At 44.9% G+C, this 23940-nt stretch overlaps 1 protein-coding gene across 3 annotated transcripts in view; it reads left to right on the forward strand.

Moving 5' to 3' along the window:
- The window catches only part of LOC138951192 (uncharacterized), a 521013-nt gene that overhangs the window by 63680 nt on the left and 433393 nt on the right, over positions 1 to 23940 (forward strand). The gene's annotated exons all lie outside the window — the stretch shown is intronic.

Raw genomic sequence — 23940 nt, forward strand, 5'->3', positions numbered from 1 at the left:
TCTGCTTCACAATTATTCCCGTACCAACCCCACCCCCATATCTTGACTGACAAAAATGATAAAAAAAAGAAATAATTTGGGAGTGCTGTTGGTCAGTTGGTAGAGCGCTGGACTTGTGATACATGAGTTTGAATCAGGGTGAAGGGTTGGGGGTCGGAACATTTGTGTGCAAAGTTTCATGAAGATCTATCCAGTAAATTTCTATGAATCGCACACCACACACACACACACAGAGACACACACACACACACACACACACACACACACACATATATATATACACCAGGGTAGATCAGTTAGTTTGTAAGGGGGGTGTTTTTAGAATTCAAGAGTGTAAATCGAGGTCGCAGAGCGCCCGAGACTGATCAAGGGGTATACGCCCACCCTTCCCCCCCCCCCCACCTCAACACAAGAAAGAACAAAAAGTCGCACGTGAAATCCATTACACATTTTGAGCACATGTTTCTCTAAGCTATATGTCCACAACTGCAGACAGACAAAAAACTTTGTTTTCTTATTCATTTTTTTTTTATAAGAGTTTTGTCAGTTTTGGGGGGTACCGGCCGGTGGACACATATGACCTTACAGAAAACACTGTAATTCGTAACGTCATCCTAACTGACATTTTTATCTTTAGAAAAGATAAATAAAACATTACTTTGTGTAGATAAAAGAATGGAGAGTATCACTTTATTATAATACGGTACTTATCAATGTGCATGCCGAAAATTATCCAGGATTGGCGAGAGCGTACACATACAATTATCACTCAAAAACGTTGTAACACAAAATTGGCTCGACAGATCATAAACAAATTTGAACACAGCTAACTTCACTATATACCGTTGCAATACCTAAGAAAACCAAAAGGTGTTTTCTTATTGCTTACTCCACAATTATACCCGCACCACCCCCACCCCCATATCTTGACTGACAAAAATTGATAAAAACATTCATTTGGGAGCCCAGTAGGTCAGGCGGTAGGGAGAAGTGTGGGTACTGTGTGCAGAGTTTCATAAAAATCTGTATAGTAGTTTTCTCTGAATCGCAATACAAACACATACACCCAAACACTTGGTGCCTTTAGTGCACCGATACCCCCCCCCCCTTCCCTCCCCCAGATCCAATACCACCCCCCCCCCTCCACCACCCGCCCACCCCAGTAATCACAAACACACACACACACACACACACACACACACACACACACACACACACAAGCAAACCAACCCCTCATAGCGATAAGAATAAGTACACAGTCAATAACTATATTTCTGACTATTTACAATTGGAATACATGCATACTCTCTCTCTCTCTCTCTCTCTCTCTCTCTCTCTCTCTCTCTCTCTCTCTCTCTCTCTCTCTCTCTCTCTCTCTCTCTCTCTCTCTCTCTCTCTCTCTCTCTCTTTCTCTCTCTCAAATATGATTTTGAAGCGCATTACATAAAGTCGGTATCTGATATCTAAAGTGTTTCGCTATGTTTTCGTCCTGATCTTTAGGATCCGGAGGATTATTTTCTGTTGATGATCTAAGGTAACGGAATTGTTCTTGCATTTTGAGGGAATTTGACAGGTATCGGGGTGTGTGGGGGTGGGGGGGGGGGGATTTGGTGTGGGGTAAATTATCAAAAGGCTTGCACCCTAACACAGCTGACTTGTAATCTAGCCTGAACTACGAAAGCAGCCACACGCATACTCATAGAGGCACGCATGTTTGTGTGACGGTTTGCACGAATAAACATTGAAAATTAGTTTTGAGTTTTGATAAAAACAAACGACATTTCCTTTTAGCACACAGGTGCTCAGCAAATGTGTATTGAAACTCGTTCAATTATCCCAAAATGTCATAACGTTTGGCAATATAATTATTTAACAACAACAAAAAGACTACCGGATTCCGTACATAAAAAAGTCAGGGGCTGTAACAACAATTCGCGGCATTGGACTGTGGGAGGTCGTACACAGCTAACACTGCGACGCGTAACCAAAATCTACGGACACACTTTTTATCAGTTGATGATACGAACACACTTGCATATTGGGGCACTACTAATTGTGTATTTCAGTTATAATGCATCACGTTACCTCAAACTTCGTCTCAAGTTGGAAATGTCCCCCTTGTCCAAAACCCCGCTCCTACCATCCACAACAGGGAGGACATTTCCAACTGGAGACAGAGTTTCATGAAGATCTGTCCAGTAGGTGTCTCTGAATCGCACTACAATCACACAAACACACAGACAAGCACACAGACACACGCACATACACACGACACACATGGGTGAATCAGTTACTTTGTAAAAGGGGTGTACTTTGAATTCAAAAGTCTAAATTGAGGACGCGAAGCGACTTAGGCTAATCATAAGAATGCGCCCCCCCCCCCCCCCCCCCCCCCCCCTCCCCGAAAAAATAATCTGTCGTGAGATACATTACACATTTTGTGCACAGGTTCCTGTTAGCAATGTGTACACAGGTTGGGGTTTATAGTATCGGTCCTCCCCCCCTTCTCAATTTCCCCCTGTCCGCAAACAGGCATCCTCTCCCTCGGGGTCGCATGGACCCATATCTTCATAGATCAATTGGATATTGTTAAAAAGGTGTTTGGGGAAAGCTCCTTTGAACGGAATCGAGGTAATAATTCATTTCAAAACCAGGTGTTTTTTGTGGCTAAGTGTATGTTCTACACGAACATTCTATAACTTGTTAATCTGTGTCCGAATAATGAACTGTTAACAAAGTTACTCGTATGAAGGAACTATGAAGCCAAACGCACCAAATGGACACATGTATATTAACTGTGACACACATACACACACACACACACGGCGAACACATAAACAAACAGACAAACAAAGCTTCGCAATGCCGTAATGGACACCCACTCTCACTTAGTAGATTCCTTTCTTAAACTATTTATCTGTCACTATTTCTCAAAACTTCGCTTTCTCGCACTCAAGACGACATGCACAGACACAAAGACACACGGGCACACACACGCCCGCCCGCCGGCACGCACTCACACAACAAACAACACACACACACACACACACACACACACACACACACACACACACACACACACATGAGGAAGGGATAATCACACATAGTGCGCCAGTGAGGTTAGAATGGTGAGGTGGGGTCTGAGGCTGGTAAGGGATTTGGGGGTAGGACCGACGAGAGGGCACGGATTCGGCGGTTCGCCGTGTCGAGTCAACTTCATATAGATCTGTGTAGGTGATTAACAGCCCCAGCCGATCTGGATCTGTTCAAGTCAAAAGTAAAGTCAAGGATACGAAGAAGTTTACCGAAAAACATCGATCCCAAGGACTCATGTTGTAACTTTTCAAAGCAGTTACATTCAATCAAAGCTCTATCCACATTAAACCGAACGGGAATCGTCGAAGATCCACGCAACTTCACTGCAATGTCGAAAACGAACTCATAATGTCACCGCAGATCTATAGTTGGTTTTGGTTTTGTGTCGCAGCAAAGAAACGAAGCAAATCTCCGGCTTTTATTTCACACTAAAAAAAAGTTCATTTAGCGGGTTATTAAAATATATTTCTTTGAGGTTGCAAGGCAATGGCATCGCTGAGATGTACTCCTTCGAACACACGACACAGGTTAGAAATTGACTTCATTTGGGCGCTTTTTACGGCCAAAACAGAGTGAGCTTTTTGACGGGTTTATGGAAAAATCACTTCGGGGGCAGGTCTAAAATCCTGTGAACAGTGCCAAATCATACATCATTCAAAAGAGCAAAGTATGTTCTTTATTCTAACATATGGGCTAGGGTAAGTCATAGATATAAGTATCTGTCTATTATATCTGTAGGCAAGTGTATTCCATTCCTTCGATAGTCTCGTCATCTACACTTGCGTGAAAAATGCAATTTTGAGTCTGTTTTGCATAAAAGACCTGCGAGATTTGTAGAAGTCAAAACAACAACTTACAGTCCAGCCTCTCAAATTTCGTTCCATGCAATTTGTTTGTCTGTACGTATAGACTGAGGGGTGCCCCGAAATGATTTGTAATCACAACATTCACAGACTTCAAATACGCCATTGAAAACTCGTCCACGTGCGTTTTAGATATATACTTGGGTGACTAAAACTGTCGTACCTACCAAAGGCCGCTTCGCGTAAGAAAATGACTACCAGAGTCGCAAGGCTCGGGATTTTTTTTACAAGAAATTTATATTTCGTTGTTCTAGTCCGAATGAATATGAAGATATGGCGAGTTGAAAACGCCGATTCTTTCGCCAGAAACACGTCTGTTTCCATACCGGAAAGAAGGAATGGACTGAGCTACTAGAAGCACGGCGCCGTGCGTACAATCGATCGAATGATGTTATTCACACAATACCATTTGGCGATCTCTAAAAAATCATTTAAAAACGAACTAGTTGACATGTAATGAAACTATTTACTGAAATCAAGAAGTATCTTAGTTCTAGCCGTGCATATGACACACCCTTTCGCGAAAGCACACTGAACCGTGTGTATACGCATTCGCACCCGCAAACCACCAACCCAGGCGGGTTATCCAGATCCAGATCTAGATCCAGATCCAAGGGAAGTAACTCAGTGAGTATAAACATGAGCAAGAACCGCAACTCAAACACACTCGTAACACCTTAAGAGAGATAAGCGCAGAGAGAACTAGTTCAATCGCAGACACTGGCTGCTTTTACGCAGACGTGAATAAGGTGGGATTTGAAAGCGACACATACAAAGCTGTCGTCTGGGATTAATAGATTTCTTCTCATGTACCCGTCCTGGGATTGTGATCGCGGTTTCTCTAGACAAGCGGGCACATGTTCTACCACTGTCTTGTTCTTTAGAAAATATGGTTTTATGTAATTATGTCTAGCAATAGACGAATTGATTTCTATTTGTTTGTGATTGATGTTATGTTATCCAATAATGTATAATGTATCGATTGGAGATTGGATTTCCCTTCTTTGAGTCATGTGACGTCAGAGGCCGACAAAACTTTATAATTTGGCTTTTCAGGTTGACCGAAACTTCAAAGGAACTAAAAAAAAAAAACGTCATGTGTTTGATTGCTGTTCAATGTCAAAACAACAACAAAGTCAGTACATGACGTGTGTTTTGTAGTTCCTTTGAAGTTTCGGTCAACCTGAAACGCCCAAATATGAAGCTTATGTGTTTGATTGCATGTGGATTGCATGCATGTGTTTGTGTGCTCGTTCAATCGTCAAAACAACAACAAAGTCATAGTACCTGAAAGGAATTCGATCGATACATAAATGTTATTTGCGTGTTTGACCAAAATATGACATTTTACACAGATCTCGACAGTCATTGTTCACCTCGACCGCTAGCGCGGTCTCGGAGAACAATGACTGTCTCGATCTGTGTAAAATGTCATATTTTGGTCAAACACGCAAATAATGTATAATATACTGAATAAAGCAAGGGCGAGCAAACCCTTGTCACTCAGAGAATACAAATGATATTTAACTCGTCAGTAATGTACACTGGACACTACTGTCAAGAGATATTGAAGGCCAGGGATGCCAGCGAACACACAGTCACATCATTCTCAGTCTTGGCCACCAAATTATAGGGCCTAACGTCAAGCCTCAAGTCAATTTAGTGAAGGCCAGAGATGCCAGCGAACACACAGTCACATCATTCTCAGTCTTGGCCACCAAATTATAGGGCCTAACGTCAAGCCTCAAGTCAATCCAGTGAAGGCCAGAGATGCCAGGGAACACACAGTCACATCATTCTCAGTCTTGGCCACCAAATTATAACGTCAAGCCTCAAGTCAATTTAGTGAAGGCCAGGGATGCCAGCGAACACACAGTCACATCATTCTCAGTCTTGGCCACCAAATTATAACGTCAAGCCTCAAGTCAATTTAGTGAAGGCCAGAGATGCCAGCGAACACACAGTCACATCATTCTCAGTCTTGGCCACCAAATTATAACGTCAAGCCTCAAGTCAATTTAGTGAAGGCCAGAGATGCCAGCGAACACACAGTCACATCATTCTCAGTCTTGGCCACCAAATTATAACGTCAAGCCTCAAGTCAATTTAGTGAAGGCCAGGGATGCCAGCGAACACACAGTCACATCATTCTCAGTCTTGGCCACCAAATTATAACGTCAAGCCTCAAGTCAATTTAGTGAAGGCCAGGGATGCCAGCGAACACACAGTCACATCATTCTCAGTCTTGGCCACCAAATCATAACGTCAAGCCTCAAGTCAATTTAGTGAAGTCTGCTTCAGGAAGTCGGGTTATGCAAGTTTTGTCTCCCAGGTACAGATATCCGTACCCACTCAAATGGCTCTATCTGACCTGGCACGGATATATCCGTATACACAGTCACTTCAGTCGCTTCCTGTAACGTCGATCTAACGCCTGCATTGCAGCGTGTTGATACACAGTTGCCACACAGTTACTACAATTCTGAGTGACCTGCTGCAGCACAGCTGGTCTCGGCTAAACAAAAAACTTGGTCAACATAGGTGGGGTAGAAAGTCTGCAAGGAACGTTGTGAACTGTATTCATGCAACGGTCGTCAGTGACGACGCCCTGAGAATAGCAAACTGAAACTGACAGCACAGGACATGGACACAGTGACACAGCAACAGACCGGCCACGCCCCTCCAGTCAGTCGATCATTATGTTTTTGGCGACGGCTCTTAGAGACTCGCTCTGGGCTCAGGGACGGGCCAGAGAGAGAGAGAGAGAGAGAGAGAGAGGGGGGGTGGCAACTTCCAGCGCTACACACGAATGGCCCCTTCCCCTGGTGCACACTGTGAGGGGGAGGCGGAACGTTTTGCGGCAATTGTGACGTGACGGGTATCGTTACATACAGCGCTGTATTTCAGCAACGACTTGGTGCAATTCCTGGAACTTTTCAGGATAAGATGCCTTCATAATTGATGTACTTTGAGTAACATTTCGGATTGTTAGAGGTATTAATTCAAATGTTATGCGATGTTCTGGAAAACGTTTTACACCCCGTCATAGGATTGCGTTCAAAAACTTCTTGACTTCGCATGTGAACAGAAAAATGATTGATACCAACAGCGCTAAAGTTTTATTTTCGTGTAGCAACTGGTTTGAATTTGCAAGAACTGCAAACACACTCGACATTTGTTGGTATATATTGCTGGGGTACCGCAGCATATTGTGAGAGACCCGCAACTCTAAGACGGGTTTGAAAACTGCTTCCAGAACTTTGCATAATCCTCTGAGCAAATACCTTGAACTATCAGACATTTTATTTGAAGAACGTCCGGAAAGTAGGCGTAACATTCTGAAAAGTTTGAAAAGAATCCACGGCGTGATTGCTGAAATGCAGCGCCTTTTGTAGTGATACCGCTCCAAATAGCCTCAACACCTCCCGGTTTGGTGAAGAGTGAACCAGTTAAATCACAGACACTGTCTGCTTTCACTCAACATTGAATAAAGTGCCAGGTGGGATGTGAATAAAGTGCCAGGTGGGATGTGAATAAAGTGCCAGGTGGGATGTGAATAAAGTGCCAGGTGGGATGTGAATAAAGTGCCAGGTGGGATGTGAATAAAGTGCCAGGTGGGATGTGAATAAAGTGCCAGGTGGGATCTGAATAAAGTGCCAGGTGGGATGTGAATAAAGTGCCAGGTGGGATGTGAATAAAGTGCCAGGTGGGATGTGAATAAAGTGCCAGGGGGGATGTGAATAAAGTGCCAGGAGGGATGTGAATAAAGTGCCAGGTGGTATGTGAATAAAGTGCCAGGTGGGATGTGAATAAAGTGCCAGGTGGTATGTGAATAAAGTGCCAGGTGGGATGTGAATAAAGTGCCAGGTGGGATGTGAATAAAGTGCCAGGGGGGATGTGAATATAGTGCCAGGTGGGATGTGAATAAAGTGCCAGGTGGGATGTGAATAAAGTGCCAGGGGGGATGTGAATAAAGTGCCAGGTGGGATGTGAATAAAGTGCCAGGTGGGATGTGAATAAAGTGCCAGGTGGGATGTGAATAAAGTGCCAGGAGGGATGTGAATAAAGTGCCAGGTGGGATGTGAATAAAGTGCCAGGTGGGATGTGAATAAAGTGCCAGGTGGGATGTGAATAAAGTGCCAGGAGGGATGTGAATAAAGTGCCAGGTGGGATGTGAATAAAGTGCCAGGTGAGATGTGAATAAAGTGCCAGGTGGGATGTGAATAAAGTGCCAGGGGGGATGTGAATAAAGTGCCAGGTGGGATGTGAATAAAGTGCCAGGTGGGATGTGAATAAAGTGCCAGGAGGGATGTGAATAAAGTGCCAGGTGGGATGTGAATAAAGTGCCAGGTGGGATGTGAATAAAGTGCCAGGTGGGATGTGAATAAAGTGCCAGGTGGGATGTGAATAAAGTGCCAGGTGGGATGTGAATAAAGTGCCAGGTGGGATGTGAATAAAGTGCCAGGTGGGATGTGAATAAAGTGCCAGGTGGGATGTGAATAAAGTGCCAGGTGGGATGTGAATAAAGTGCCAGGTGGGATCTGAATAAAGTGCCAGGTGGGATGTGAATAAAGTGCCAGGTGGGATGTGAATAAAGTGCCAGGTTGGATGTGAATAAAGTGCCAGGTGGGATGTGAATAAAGTGCCAGGTGGGATGTGAATAAAGTGCCAGGGGGGATGTGAATAAAGTGCCAGGTGGGATGTGAATAAAGTGCCAGGTGGGATGTGAATAAAGTGCCAGGTGGGATGTGAATAAAGTGCCAGGTGGGATGTGAATAAAGTGCCAGGGGGGATGTGAATATAGTGCCAGGTGGGATGTGAATAAAGTGCCAGGTGGGATGTGAATAAAGTGCCAGGTGGGATGTGAATAAAGTGCCAGGTGGGATGTGAATAAAGTGCCAGGTGGGATGTGAATAAAGTGCCAGGGGGGATGTGAATATAGTGCCAGGTGGGATGTGAATAAAGTGCCAGGTGGGATGTGAATAAAGTGCCAGGGGGGATGTGAATAAAGTGCCAGGTGGGATGTGAATAAAGTGCCAGGTGGGATGTGAATAAAGTGCCAGGGGGGATGTGAATAAAGTGCCAGGGGGGATGTGAATAAAGTGCCAGGTGGGATGTGAATAAAGTGCCAGGTGGGATGTGAATAAAGTGCCAGGGGGGATGTGAATAAAGTGCCAGGTGGGATGTGAATAAAGTGCCAGGTGGGATGTGAATAAAGTGCCAGGTGGGATGTGAATAAAGTGCCAGGAGGGATGTGAATAAAGTGCCAGGTGGGATGTGAATAAAGTGCCAGGTGGGATGTGAATAAAGTGCCAGGTGGGATGTGAATAAAGTGCCAGGAGGGATGTGAATAAAGTGCCAGGTGGGATGTGAATAAAGTGCCAGGTGGGATGTGAATAAAGTGCCAGGTGGGATGTGAATAAAGTGCCAGGTGGGATGTGAATAAAGTGCCAGGTGGGATGTGAATAAAGTGCCAGGTGGGATGTGAATAAAGTGCCAGGAGGGATGTGAATAAAGTGCCAGGTGGGATGTGAATAAAGTGCCAGGTTGGATGTGAATAAAGTGCCAGGTGGGATGTGAATAAAGTGCCAGGTGGGATGTGAATAAAGTGCCAGGTGGGATGTGAATAAAGTGCCAGGTGGGATGTGAATAAAGTGCCAGGAGGGATGTGAATAAAGTGCCAGGTGGGATGTGAATAAAGTGCCAGGTGGGATGTGAATAAAGTGCCAGGTGGGATGTGAATAAAGTGCCAGGTGGGATGTGAATAAAGTGCCAGGTGGGGTGTGAATAAAGTGCCAGGTGGGATGTGAATAAAGTGCCAGGTGGGGTGTGAATAAAGTGCCAGGTGGGATGTGAATAAAGTGCCAGGTGGGATGTGAATAAAGTGCCAGGTGGGATGTGAATAAAGTGCCAGGTGGGATGTGAATAAAGTGCCAGGTGGGATGTGAATAAAGTGCCAGGGGGGATGTGAATAAAGTGCCAGGTGGGATGTGAATAAAGTGCCAGGTGGGATGTGAATAAAGTGCCAGGTGGGATGTGAATAAAGTGCCAGGTGGGATGTGAATAAAGTGCCAGGTGGGATGTGAATAAAGTGCCAGGTGGGATGTGAATAAAGTGCCAGGTGGGATGTGAATAAAGTGCCAGGTGGGATGTGAATAAAGTGCCAGGTGGGATGTGAATAAAGTGCCAGGGGGGATGTGAATAAAGTGCCAGGTGGGATGTGAATAAAGTGCCAGGTGGGATGTGAATAAAGTGCCAGGTGGGATGTGAATAAAGTGCCAGGAGGGATGTGAATAAAGTGCCAGGTGGGATGTGAATAAAGTGCCAGGTGGGATGTGAATAAAGTGCCAGGTGGGATGTGAATAAAGTGCCAGGAGGGATGTGAATAAAGTGCCAGGTGGGATGTGAATAAAGTGCCAGGTGGGATGTGAATAAAGTGCCAGGTGGGATGTGAATAAAGTGCCAGGTGGGATGTGAATAAAGTGCCAGGTGGGATGTGAATAAAGTGCCAGGAGGGATGTGAATAAAGTGCCAGGAGGGATGTGAATAAAGTGCCAGGTGGGATGTGAATAAAGTGCCAGGTGGGATGTGAATAAAGTGCCAGGTGGGATGTGAATAAAGTGCCAGGTGGGATCTGAATAAAGTGCCAGGTGGGATGTGAATAAAGTGCCAGGTGGGATGTGAATAAAGTGCCAGGTGGGATGTGAATAAAGTGCCAGGTGGGATGTGAATAAAGTGCCAGGGGGGATGTGAATAAAGTGCCAGGTGGGATGTGAATAAAGTGCCAGGTGGGATGTGAATAAAGTGCCAGGTGGGATCTGAATAAAGTGCCAGGTGGGATGTGAATAAAGTGCCAGGTGGGATGTGAATAAAGTGCCAGGTGGGATCTGAATAAAGTGCCAGGTGGGATGTGAATAAAGTGCCAGGTGGGATGTGAATAAAGTGCCAGGTGGGATGTGAATAAAGTGCCAGGTGGGATGTGAATAAAGTGCCAGGTGGGATGTGAATAAAGTGCCAGGTGGGATGTGAATAAAGTGCCAGGTGGGATGTGAATAAAGTGCCAGGTGGGATGTGAATAAAGTGCCAGGGGGGATGTGAATAAAGTGCCAGGTGGGATGTGAATAAAGTGCCAGGTGGGATGTGAACAAAGTGCCAGGTGGGATGTGAATAAAGTGCCAGGTGGGATGTGAATAAAGTGCCAGGTGGGATGTGAATAAAGTGCCAGGTGGGATGTGAATAAAGTGCCAGGTGGGATGTGAATAAAGTGCCAGGTGGGATGTGAATATAGTGCCAGGTGGGATGTGAATAAAGTGCCAGGTGGGATGTGAATAAAGTGCCAGGTGGGATGTGAATAAAGTGCCAGGTGGGATGTGAATAAAGTGCCAGGTGGGATGTGAATAAAGTGCCAGGAGGGATGTGAATAAAGTGCCAGGTGGGATGTGAATAAAGTGCCAGGTGGGATGTGAATAAAGTGCCAGGTGGGATGTGAATAAAGTGCCAGGTGGGATGTGAATAAAGTGCCAGGTGGGATGTGAATAAAGTGCCAGGTGGGATGTGAATAAAGTGCCAGGTGGGATGTGAATAAAGTGCCAGGTGGGATGTGAATAAAGTGCCAGGTGGGATGTGAATAAAGTGCCAGGTGGGATGTGAATAAAGTGCCAGGTGGGATGTGAATAAAGTGCCAGGTGGGATGTGAATAAAGTGCCAGGTGGGATCTGAATAAAGTGCCAGGTGGGATGTGAATAAAGTGCCAGGTGGGATGTGAATAAAGTGCCAGGTGGGATGTGAATAAAGTGCCAGGTGGGATGTGAATAAAGTGCCAGGTGGGATGTGAATAAAGTGCCAGGTGGGATGTGAATAAAGTGCCAGGTGGGATGTGAATAAAGTGCCAGGTGGGATGTGAATAAAGTGCCAGGTGGGATGTGAATAAAGTGCCAGGGGGGATGTGAATAAAGTGCCAGGTGGTATGTGAAAGCGACACACAGCAGGCTGTCGTACGGGATCACTAGATCTCTCCCTGTACACCCGTCTTGGGATTTTTCTCGCGGTTTCTCTAGACACGCTGGAACATGTTCTACCTTTGTTGGTTGTTTTGAAAATATTGTCGTGAACTTATGTTTAACAATCTGTGAATTGTTTCCATGAATGCAACATTGGTTGTTGATGGGTTGTTTTTGGATAAATAAAAAACGCTGGCGCTGGACCCTAGTACTCTTCAGACTGGCTCGCTCCCCCAGTATGAAAGTTTTTGTCTTGTGCACGTGGATTTAAAAAAAAAATATTTATTTTACACTATTAAAAAAATTATTAGAGTAAAATAAAACATTAAAACGTTCATAATAAACAATAGTAAACAAGAATTAAAAAAAAAAAAATAGACCGCCTATGCCGGGAATCGAACACGGATCACTTGGATTTAAAAAAAAAAAAAAAATAATAATTTATTTTACACAATTAAAAAAATTATTAGAGTAAAATAAAACATTAAAACGTTCATTATAAACAATAGTAAACAAGAATTTATTAAAAAAAAAAAAAATAGACCGCCCATGCCGGGAATCGAAACCGGATCACTTTGGCCATAGTCGGGAACGCTTTCCACCAAGCCACCAACTCTATCATTTGCCAGTGAACTCAAATGCCTATAGACCTCGCGCAGTGGTACACGCACGCAAAGCACGCAAAGCCTGTATTGTCGCTGGCTTGGCTGAAAGCCTGGTGTTGTTGGCTTGGCTGTTCTTTTTGCCTCCCCCGCCAAACTTCCCCCGTTAAGAGTCGTTTTTGTGGAATATTTCGCATTTAGGTCCCAGGTAACATTATGAAGTTTTAATACGATCAATCGGACCTATTATCAAGTTAGTGTATCAACTTTTGAACGAACTGTCCCCAGTAGTTTCCCAGCAATAAGCTGTTAAGTCGAGACGAATAGACACACAATTAAAGTCTGCAGGACCTTCCTACTGCGTGCGTACTCGGGGAAAATATCGAATATACTGAATGAAGCAAAGGCGAGCTAAAAGTTGCAGCTCAGGGGATAGAAATAAACTAATGTTGTATGTCTTGTATACTTGCCATTTACATATTTATTATACATGTTGAAGGATGAATGAGGATATATTGTAGACGGATGCATGTTATGGATTAAAAGCCCCACGAGGATGTGCTTGGCAAATACAAGAAAAAATAAATACAAAAAAAAATACAGAAAAATAAACTTGACACTACGGTAAACTGGACACTACCGCATGTCAAGACATATGTAGGGGTATTCAGTGACACAGCAGTTGCTTCATATTAATCAACATACGGTGTTCTGGGAAAACAGCATAAGCACAACAAACGTTTTGACCAAAGGTGACTTTATGCCCTTCGACAGATTTAAAAACATTCTCGGTAGTTGTATAAAAAATGTTCCTGTTATTGCAGTTACCCCACTGCTAGTTAGAATGCAAACAAGGGTAATACGATTGAACAGTGGATGAGTATTTCCCAATGACAGCACTGGTGTTGTAAAGAGTTACCGAGAACACAGCGTCACGAGTGTCCTCAAGGATGGCAAATGTTGATAAATCACTTTAACAAGGATCAGATTATTGCAAGGAACAGTGCGATGTTGACAGACTAACATCGTATACTGTTTCTATGGTATGCTGATAACATGATACTCACCCAGCACAAACCACGCATTGAATATGTTGGGTTAAAACTCAAGCTGTCTCTTTAAGGAAGGGTCGGTCTTGACATGCTTATGACATTCTCTTGTTTAACGCTCGATGTCAAGACCGCAAACTGATTTCTCGCTCTTTCTCATTCCCTATTTTCTTTTTTCTCTCTCTCCTTCTTTGTCTCTCTGTATCTCTCTCTCTCTCTCTCTGTCTGTCTCTATCTCTCTGTCTCTATCTATCTCTCTCTCTCTATCTCTCTCTCTCTCTTTCTATCTCTCTCTCTTTCTATCTCTCTGTCTCTCTATCTCTCTCTCTGTCTCTCTCTCTCTATCTCTCTCTCTATCTCTCTTTCTATCTATCTCTCTCTATCTCTCTCTATCTCTATCTCTCTCTGTCTCTCTATCTCTCTGTCTCTGTCTCTCTCTCTCTCTCTCTCTCTCTCTCTCTCTCTCTCTCTCTCTCTATCTATCTTTCTACCTATACCTATACCTGTGATCTTCAATTATTGATCAATATGTATACTGTTCAAAAAAAGAAACGCATAGCTTGTAATATTTGGTTAATTTAGTTATATGGCTACAAGGATATCCACCAAACTGCAGAAAATGTTTATCTGGTCGTCGACCTTTCGTCCATTGCCACAAGTGAGCTCTGCACGTGACGCATGCGTTATCAGTGGCTACAATGTCAAAATTGCTCATTTGGCATGACCACTCGTCATGCTTCAGTGTAATCTCGTGAAACTCGGGGAATATTGAGCTCTCACCATGTCTTCCAAAACCCATAAAAGCGGATTGTTCGCCACAAAGAAATCAGACGACAATTCAGCGACGAAAGATGGCCCGATTGAGCAGAGAAGACCGCCAAATTGCATTGGGTCGTTTACAAGCAGGCCAAAGTCAAAGTGCAATCGCCAGGCACTTCCACGTGTCCCAGAACACCATCAGTAGACTGTGGGTCAGGTTTCAAGCCACTGGCTCCGTTGCTGACTTGCCACGAGCGGGAAGACCAAGGGCGACAACTGCTGCTCACGACCGCTTCATACGGCTCCGCCACCTCCGGAATCGTTTCCTGTCGGCCTCATCTTCTGTCCAGGCTCTCCCCGGGCCACACCGATTATCGGACCAGACCGTGCGGAACCGCCTGCATGAAGCTGGTTTGAGAGCTCGCAGACCTCACAGAGGAGCTGTCCTCACCCGCCGCCATCGCCAGAACCGAGTGCAGTGGGGCAACCAGCACGGCTGGACCGTCCGGAATCACTGGAGACACGTGTGGTTAATCGACGAGTCCTACTTCCTGCTCCAGCGACATGATGGTCGGAGGAGGGTCTACCGGAGAGTAAACGAACGTTACGCGCCCAATTAACTGTGTGGATGAGGCACCCGTTCATGGTGGTGGAGGCGTCATGGTGTGGGGGGCGATCAATACCGCTGGAAGGAGCACCCTGGTGCACGTCCAAGGGCACATAACTGCCCAGCGATACGTGGAGGAAATTCTGCGCCCACACGCCCTTCCTCTTCTGGCTGACCAGGATGCCATATTCCAGCAGGACAACGCTCGCCCGCACACAGCACGACTCACCACCCAGTTCCTCACCGACCACCATGTCCAGGTGCTTCCCTGGCCATCCATGTCGCCAGACATGAACCCGATAGAACACCTCTGGGATGAATTGGACAGACGTGTGCGCAGGCGAGAAGAAGCGCCGGCAAATCACCGCGATCTATTGCAGGCACTTCAGGAGGAGTGGGACACCATCCCACAGCAAGATATCCGGCATCTGATCCAGTCCATGCCCAGAAGGTGCCGGGCAGTTGTTGCTGCTCAAGGCAGTCACACCCCCTACTGACTTGACAGCCTCGGCACCCAATCGTATTGATTGACTGATTGATTTGAAGATGCAAATGAACTGTGTGTGCATTCAACTGTGTCCATACCAAATTTCAAACAAATAATCTAAATATTGGATTTTCTGTTAATGTTTTGGACAAATAAAACAAATTTGGCAAGTAGCAACTATGCGTTTCTTTTTTTGAACAGTATAATTAAAAAAACACCCACATTAAAATAGATGACCTGTCTGGTTGTTGTGTTTTCAGTCAGGATTGTTGGAACGCTAGCAGTCGAGTTGATTGGATAAATAAACCATGGTTAAGCCGACGTTAAACTATGCAGCCAGTGTACCAAGGATATAACCAACACATACACACATACATTCTTACCTGTGAGTAAACGATCAGATGTTCAGGTTGGTTGGTTTGTTGGCTGGTTGGTGGGTTGGTTGGTTGGTTTGTTGGCTGGTTGGTTGGTGGGTTGGTTGGTTTGTTGGCTGGTTGGTTGGTGGGTTGGTTGGTTTGTTGGCTGGTTGGTTGGTGGGTTGGTTGGTTTGTTGGCTGCTTGGTTGGTGGGTTGGTTGGTTTGTTGGCTGGTTGGTTGGTGGGTTGGTTGGTTTGTTGGCTGGTTGGTTGGTTGGTTGGTTGGTTTGTTGGCTGGTTGGTTGGTGGGTTGGCTGGTTTGTTGGCTGCTTGTTGATATTTCTTGTCAAAAGAACCAGGTGGTCCTACGAGAACAATTCAGCGTTCAATGTTGCCTTGGTTACAATAGCTTTCTTTCAGTCAGTGTTCACAGTTATGCAGGGACTTGTAGAATATCGTATTACTCTCTGGCTTCTGAATGTGCTGGGTAGGGACTGGTTTGGCAATTCCACCAAGTTTTGTCATGCAGAAGAACACCAAGTCAAATCAGGCAGAAGAACAGCAAGTCAAATCAGGCAGAAGAACAGCAAGTCAAATCATGCAGAAGAACAGCAAGTCAAATCATGCAGAAGAACACCAAGTCAAATCAGGCAGAAGAACAGCAAGTCAAATCAGGCAGAAGAACAGCAAGTCAAATCAGGCAGAAGAACAGCAAGTCAAATCATGCAGAAGAACACCAAGTCAAATCAGGCAGAAGAACAGCAAGTCAAATCATGCAGAAGAACAGCAAGTCCAATCAGGCAGAAGAACAGCAAGTCAAATCAGGCAGAAGAACAGCAAGTCCAATCAGGCAGAAGAACAGCAAGTCAAATCAGGCAGAAGAACAGCAAGTCAAATCAGGCAGAAGAACAGCAAGTCAAATCAGGCAGAAGAACACCAAGTCAAATCATGCAGAAGAACAGCAAGTCAAATCAGGCAGAAGAACAGCAAGTCAAATCAGGCAGAAGAACACTGAATCAAATCAGGCAGGAGAACACCAAGTCAAATCAGGCAGAAGAACACCAAGTCAAATCAGGCAGAAGAACAGCAAGTCAAATCATACAGAAGAACACCAAGTCAAATCAGGCAGAAGAACACTGAATCAAATCAGGCAGGAGAACAGCAAGTCAAATCAGGCAGAAGAACAGCAAGTCAAATCAGGCAGAAGAACACCAAGTCAAATCAGGCAGAAGAACACCAAGTCAAATCATGCAGAAGAACAGCAAGTCAAATCATGCAGAAGAACAGCAAGTCAAATCAGGCAGAAGAACACTAAATCAAATCATGCAGAAGAACAGCAAGTCAAATCATGCAGAAGAACAGCAAGTCAAATCAGGCAGAAGAACACCAAGTCAAATCAGGCAGAAGAACAGCAAGTCAAACCAGGCAGAAGAACAGCAAGTTATATCATGCAGAAGAACACAGAGTCAAAAACAATCTCAGTGTAGAAGTAAGTAACCTGAAGCCTCAAGTAAAGTTGGCGAATGATGCTTCACGAAGCTTCGGAGCTGAATGTTTGGCAAAAAGACTGTGTCGACTTTTGGCTCAAGTGAAGACCGTCAGTAAGGAATGTTCTGGACTGTATGTGTGCACAAGTCAACAGTGACGACGCCCTGAGAAACCCAGACTTTTAACTGACATTCACACAACACGCTGTGATAAATAGACACAGTGACACACAGCCAGCACACTCTGACCACGCCCCTTCAGCCAGTCACGTGATCTTGACGACGCGCTCATAGAGACTCGCTATGAACTCTGGGACGGGACAGGTTCGAGTCATAACGCGCTGTCCCTGAGATTTTGGTTGTATGTGTCATTTTGTAGTATTTGTTAAGGGAGAGAGAGAGAGAGAGAGAGAGAGAGAGAGAGAGAGAGAGAGAGAGAGAGAGAGAGAGAGAGAGAGAGAGAGACAGGGAGAGAGAGAGAGAGAGAGAGAGAGAGAGATAGAGAGAGAGATAGAGAGAGAGATAGAGAGAGAGACAAACAGACAGACAGACAGACGGGCAGACAGACAGATAGACACACAGACATACAGACATACAGGCAGACAGACAGACAGACAGACAGACAGACAGACAGACAGGCAGAGACGGAGACAGCGGGAGAGAGCCAGGCATAGACAGACAGAGAGGAAGGAAGGAAGGGATGGAAAAAGAGGAAGAGAAAATCACTGTTGAAATGGTCACACTTAAAACAGGTATTTTCCCCGAGCAACCTAGTTAATACTTGCTGCATAACTTGAGAAATAGTGAGAAATAGTATACCAGACCTTAGAAATGAGACCAGGAAGATTTCTTTATGGAGGGGGGAGGGGGGGGGGGCGGGGCGTTACAACCGTTTTGATTGTGTTTCTATCTTGGTGCACCAGATCAGAATTAAGTCCTTGACCTTTCCAACGATGTATTATTAGCGGGGGTTCTGCAAATAGTCAGTTTGACAATGTGACCTTGTGTGGCCTTTGTTTACAAGAAAGGGACACTTCGGATCGATAGTAGGTATGTTTAACATATGTTTAGGATGATTTTGACTAAATGCAGGAAACCTAAGGTGAATTAACCATAGTTCTCCCCGAAGCAGCAACAAAGTGAATTTGAACCATATTGACCCACACCACCTTATTCTGTTCTCGAAGTAATGTACATCCGGGTACCGATCGACTCATACTGCGTTGTCAGGGGGAAGGTCCATGGCTGTCACAACAGTGTCGGGGCCATGAAAAACAACATGCACTCTACTATATCACAAGTGTCAGGGCCATGAAGACAAGCACTGTATCAGAAGTGTCAAGCAGGCATGACTGTTTCGAGGAGATCGCAGAGTATACTTAGGTCCTATAAATCTAAATTCAAAAGCCATTAATGTCTTTTGGAATGTGTTTTGTTCCTCCTTGTCCTCCCCCCCCCTCTCCCTTTTGTCTCCCTCCTCCTCTTCCTCCCCCCTGTCGTGGTTCTAGTCGAGTGATATGCAGGGCAATAACTCTCCACCCAGAGGTCCGCGTTGCTTGACGACACCGGTACTATACCCATATGCATCTTTGAATAATATTATACTATCCGCATTGTAATAACAAGAAAACACACCAGTAACCAGGTTAGGTACGTTTATATCTATCATTAATATGTCGGCAGGTTACTGCCGTCTTCGGAATGGTAATATGATAATATTATCCGCATTGTGTGTGGTGTTTTTCCCCTCGTATAGTTTCATTGGGTCAAGTTTTGACTAAATGTTGTAACATTGACTAGGATTTGGGACGTGGGTGGTGGCGATGTGTGTGTGTGTGTGTGTGTGTGTGTGTGTGTGTGTGTGTGTGTGTGTGTGGGTGTTTGTGTGTGTGTGTATCTGTGTGTGTGTGTGTGTGTGAGTGTGTGTGTGTGTGTGTGTGTGTGTGTGTGTGTGTGTGTGTGTGTGTGTGTGTGTGTGTGTGTGTGTGTGTGTGTGTGTGTGAGTGTGTGTGTGTGTGTGTGTGTGTGTGTGTGTGTGTGTGTGTGTGTGTGTGTGTGTGTGTGTGTGTGTGTGTTTGTGCGAAAAAAAGCAGGAGAAAAAAAAAGAAAAAAGTGAAGAGATAAAAGATTTAAAAAAATTAAATTATTCGAATGTTTGGCGTTTTTGCATGTACGTGCGCCCGCGCATGTTTGTGTATAATTGTTAACACTTGGATGCTTTGTGTGTATTTACGTTATGGATTCTTCTTTTTATATTTAGTCAAGTTTTGACTAAATATTTTAACATCGAGGGGGAATCGAAACGAGGGTCGTGGTGTATGTGCGTGTGTGTGTCTGTGTGTCTGTGTGTGTGTGTGTGTGTGTGTGTGTGTGTGTGTGTAGAGCGATTCAGACTAAACTACTGGACCGATCTTTATGAAATTTGACATGAGAGTTCTTGGGTATGAAATCCCCGAACGTTTTTTTCATTTTTTTGATAAATGTCTTTGATGACGTCATATCCGGCTTTTCGGGAAAGTTGAGGCGGCACTGTCACGCCCTCATTTTTCAACCAAATTGGTTGAAATTTTGGTCAAGTAATCTTCGACGAAGCCCGGACTTCGGTATTGCATTTCAGCTTGGTGGCTTAAAAATTAATTAATGACTTTGGTCAATAAAAATCTGAAAATTGTAAAAAAAAATAAAAATTTATAAAACGATCCAAATTTACGTTTATCTTATTCTCCATCATTTGCTGATTCCAAAAACATATAAATATGTTATATTCGGATTAAAAACAAGCTCTGAAAATTAAATATATAAAAATTATTATCAAAATTAAATTGTCGAAATCAATTTAAAAACACTTTCATCTTATTCCTTGTCGGTTCCTGATTCCAAAAACATATAGATATGACATATTTGGATTAAAAACACGCTCAGGAAGTTAAAACAAAGAGAGGTACAGAAAAGCGTGCTATCCTTCTTAGCGCAACTACTACCCCGCTCTTCTTGTCAATTTCACTGCCTTTGCCATGAGCGGTGGACTGACGATGCTACGAGTATACGGTCTTGCTGAAAAAAGAGCTTCTCGCAACGCTGGCGTGGCGATGGGCAGTTTGTGTGATTGCATGCGCCTTTCTTTGATTGGCTCGTAGCGGACCGTTGGAACTGACCTGTGCGGCGGACAGTGCCCCGCACACAGCTTAGCTTAGCGTCACTACGCAAGATGCCAGCGAGCTGAAAGGTCAAGTTTTTGTATTTGGTGAAAATGTTTTATTTCTTTGTTGGTTTTTAACGATGTTACAACGATGTTACAAGCATATGTTTTTGGTCATTCCATTTGCAGACGGTTGCGGGAGTGCATTGAGTCGGGATGCGATCCTCGCATGCGTCCTGATTTCAAACTTGATAGCCAAATGTACGTTAACATTGTGGGCAGGGGAGGCTTACGCGCCGGATCCAACTACTTGCGAAATATTTTTCGCACTGCACCTGACGTTGTGATCTTACAACTTGGGGGAAATGATTTCAGGTTTGCAGAACCTATGGATGCTGAGGAGTTTGCCTTGACGATGCTGGCATTCGCTGGCCTCCTCCATGGGATTTACACAGTTAAACAAGTTGTGGTTTGTGGCATTCTGCCTCGCTTCAGTCCAACCGCCGATTACAGAGGATCGCGGGGCTTATCGGCCACAATACAGCAACGCTATCACGCCTGGGCCAGATATTAACGCCAAATTGGCAGAACACAGTGCTGACTTGCATTACGTCACGGTTTGGTGCCATGACAAGTTTCAATTTCAGGAGGAGAAAAGAGGCTTGTTTGCGGCCGACGGCGTACATTTGTCTGAATAGGGCAGTTACATAATGTATCAATCGGTACGAGGCGCTCTGATCGCGGCCAGCAAACGCTGTACACGTGTACGAGCCGCGCTGACAGCGTGACCTATTTGGCTGGAGGCAGACAGTCTCCAGCGCTGTGTTTGTGACCAGACTCTCGCAGAAGCACTGACGGGCCGTGTACCAGCGACCTACTTTCCGATAGGTTACACGGTGAAGGCTCAGACCAAAGAGCTTACACTCTTTGCTCAGACTTCTGGGGTGGTACACGCGTGGCGGCTATTTTTAGCCAGGGCCACGCTGCACCTGATATTTTGGGTTGCGTTGACGCCTAGCGGCGTCGGAAGCCAGTGGTCATCGGCTGCCATCCGAAAGTCGCTTGTTCATTTCAATGCTTGTTATTCTCTCAGGTGCCAGGAGAAAAGGTTCCGTACAACTCTCGCTTACTCTATTACACATGTCGTATGCATTGAGCGATTACTTCCCTTTGGTTATTTGATACACTTTTATTCCAGTTGCTCGAACACCAACAGCCTTGTTGTTTTATCCACTTTTATTCCAGTTATCTTGTATGCGCTTGAAAAACTTATATATGTGGGGGAAATGCATAATTATGATGTTTTCTCTCAAATGTTTTTGGGTGTGCTGGATACACAGCCACACGTTTCTGCGCTTGAAACACAGCCAAGGGGTTTTCTATGGCTCAAAACACACATTAACCACTTTAATTCCAGTTGCCTGAGCACCAACAGCTTGGTTGTGTTAACCAGTTTAATTCCAGTTGCCTGAGCACCAACAGCCTCATTGTTTTAACCCCTTAATTCCAGTTGCCTGGGCACCAGCAGCCACAGCTCCAATCGTGTTTTGTGTGCGCTTGAAACACAGCCACAATTTTTATGTGCTTTAAACACAGCCATTTTGCGTGCGCTAGAGACACAGCCACAACTTTTCTGCGCTTGAAACACAGCCAGTTTATGTGCGCTTGAAACACAGCAAAAATTATTAGGTGCTTGAAACACAGCCATGTTGAGTGCGCTTGAAACACAGCCACACGTTTTGCTGCATGACACTCAGTTTAACCACTTTGATTTCAGTTGCCTGAGCACCAACTGCCTGGTTGTGTTAACCACTTTAATTCCAGTTGCCGGAGCACCAACAGCTTGGTCGTGTTAACCAGTTTAATTCCAGTTGCCTGAGCACCAACAGCCTCATTGTTTTAACCACTTAATTCCAGTTGCCTGGGCACCAGCAGCCACAGCTCCAATCGTGTTTTGGGTGCGCTTGAAACACAGCCACAATTTGTATGTGCTTGAAACACAGCCACACGTTTTGCTGCATGAAACTCAGTTTAACCACTTTGATTTCAGTTGCCTGAGCACCAACTGCCTGGTTGTGTTAACCATTTTAATTCCAGTTGCCGGAGCACCAACAGCTTGGTCGTGTTAACCAGTTTAATTCCAGTTGCCTGAGCACCAACAGCCTCATTGTTTTAACCACTTAATTCCAGTTGCCTGGGCACCAGCAGCCACAGCTCCAATCGTGTTTTGGGTGCGCTTGAAACACAGCCACAATTTGTATGTGCTTGAAACACAGCCATTTTGCGTGCGCTTGAGACACAGCCACAACTTTTCTGCGCTTGAAACACAGCCAGTTTAGGTGCGTTTGAAACACAGCCACAATTTGTAGGTGCTTGAAACACAGCCATTTTGAGTGCGCTTGAAACACAGCCACACATTTTTTGGCATGAAACTCAGTTTAACCACTTTTATTTCAGTTGCCTGAGCACCAACAGCTTGGTTGTGTTAACCAGGTTAGTTCCAGTTGCCTGAGCACCAACAGCCTCATTGTTTTAACCACTTAATTCAGTTGCCGGGGCACCAGCAGCCACGGCTCCAATCGTGTTTTGTGTGCGCTTGAAACACAGCCACAATTTGTATGTGCTCGGAACACAGCTATTTTGCGTGCGCTCGCGACACAGCCACAACTTCTCTGCGCTTGAAACACAGCCAGTTTAGGTGCGCTTGAAACACAGCCACAATTTGTAGGTGCTTGAAACACAGCCATGTTGAGTACGCTTGAAACACAGACACACATTTTGCTGCATGAAACTCAGTTTAACCACTTTTATTTCAGTTGCCTGAGCACCAACAGCTTGGTTGTGTTAACCTCATTAATTCCAGTTGCCTGGAGCACCAACAGCTTGGTGTGTTAACCAGTTTAATTCCAGTTGCCTGAGCACCAACAGCCTCATTGTTTTAACCACTTAATTCCAGTTGCCTGGGCACCAACAGCCACAGCTCCAATCGTGTTTTGGTGCGCTTGAAACACAGCCACCAGTTTGCTGCGCTCTAAACACAGCCAATGTATGTGCGCTTGAAACACAGCCACAATTTGTATGTGCTCGGAACACAGCTATTTTGCGTGCGCTTGCGACACAGCCACAACTTCTCTGCGCTTGAAACACAGCCAGTTTATGTGCGCTTGAAACACAGCCACATTTTTGATGTGCTTGAAACACAGCCATTTTGCGTGCGCTTGAGACACAGCCACAACTTTTCGGCACTTGAAACACAGCCAGTTTAGGTGCGCTTGAAACACAGCCACAGTTTTTAGGTGCTTGAAACACAGCCGTTTTGAGTGCGCTTGAAACACAGCCACACGTTTTTCGCATGAAACTCAGTTTAACCACTTTTATTTCAGTTGCCTGAGCACCAACAGCCTCGTGGTGTTAACCACTTTAATTCCAGTTGCCTGAGCACCAACAGCTTGGTTGTGTTAACCAGTTTAGTTCCAGTTGCCTGAGCACCAACAG

Source organism: Littorina saxatilis, linkage group LG16 (assembly GCF_037325665.1).
Source record: "Littorina saxatilis isolate snail1 linkage group LG16, US_GU_Lsax_2.0, whole genome shotgun sequence".
NCBI classification, from domain to species: domain Eukaryota; kingdom Metazoa; phylum Mollusca; class Gastropoda; order Littorinimorpha; family Littorinidae; genus Littorina; species Littorina saxatilis.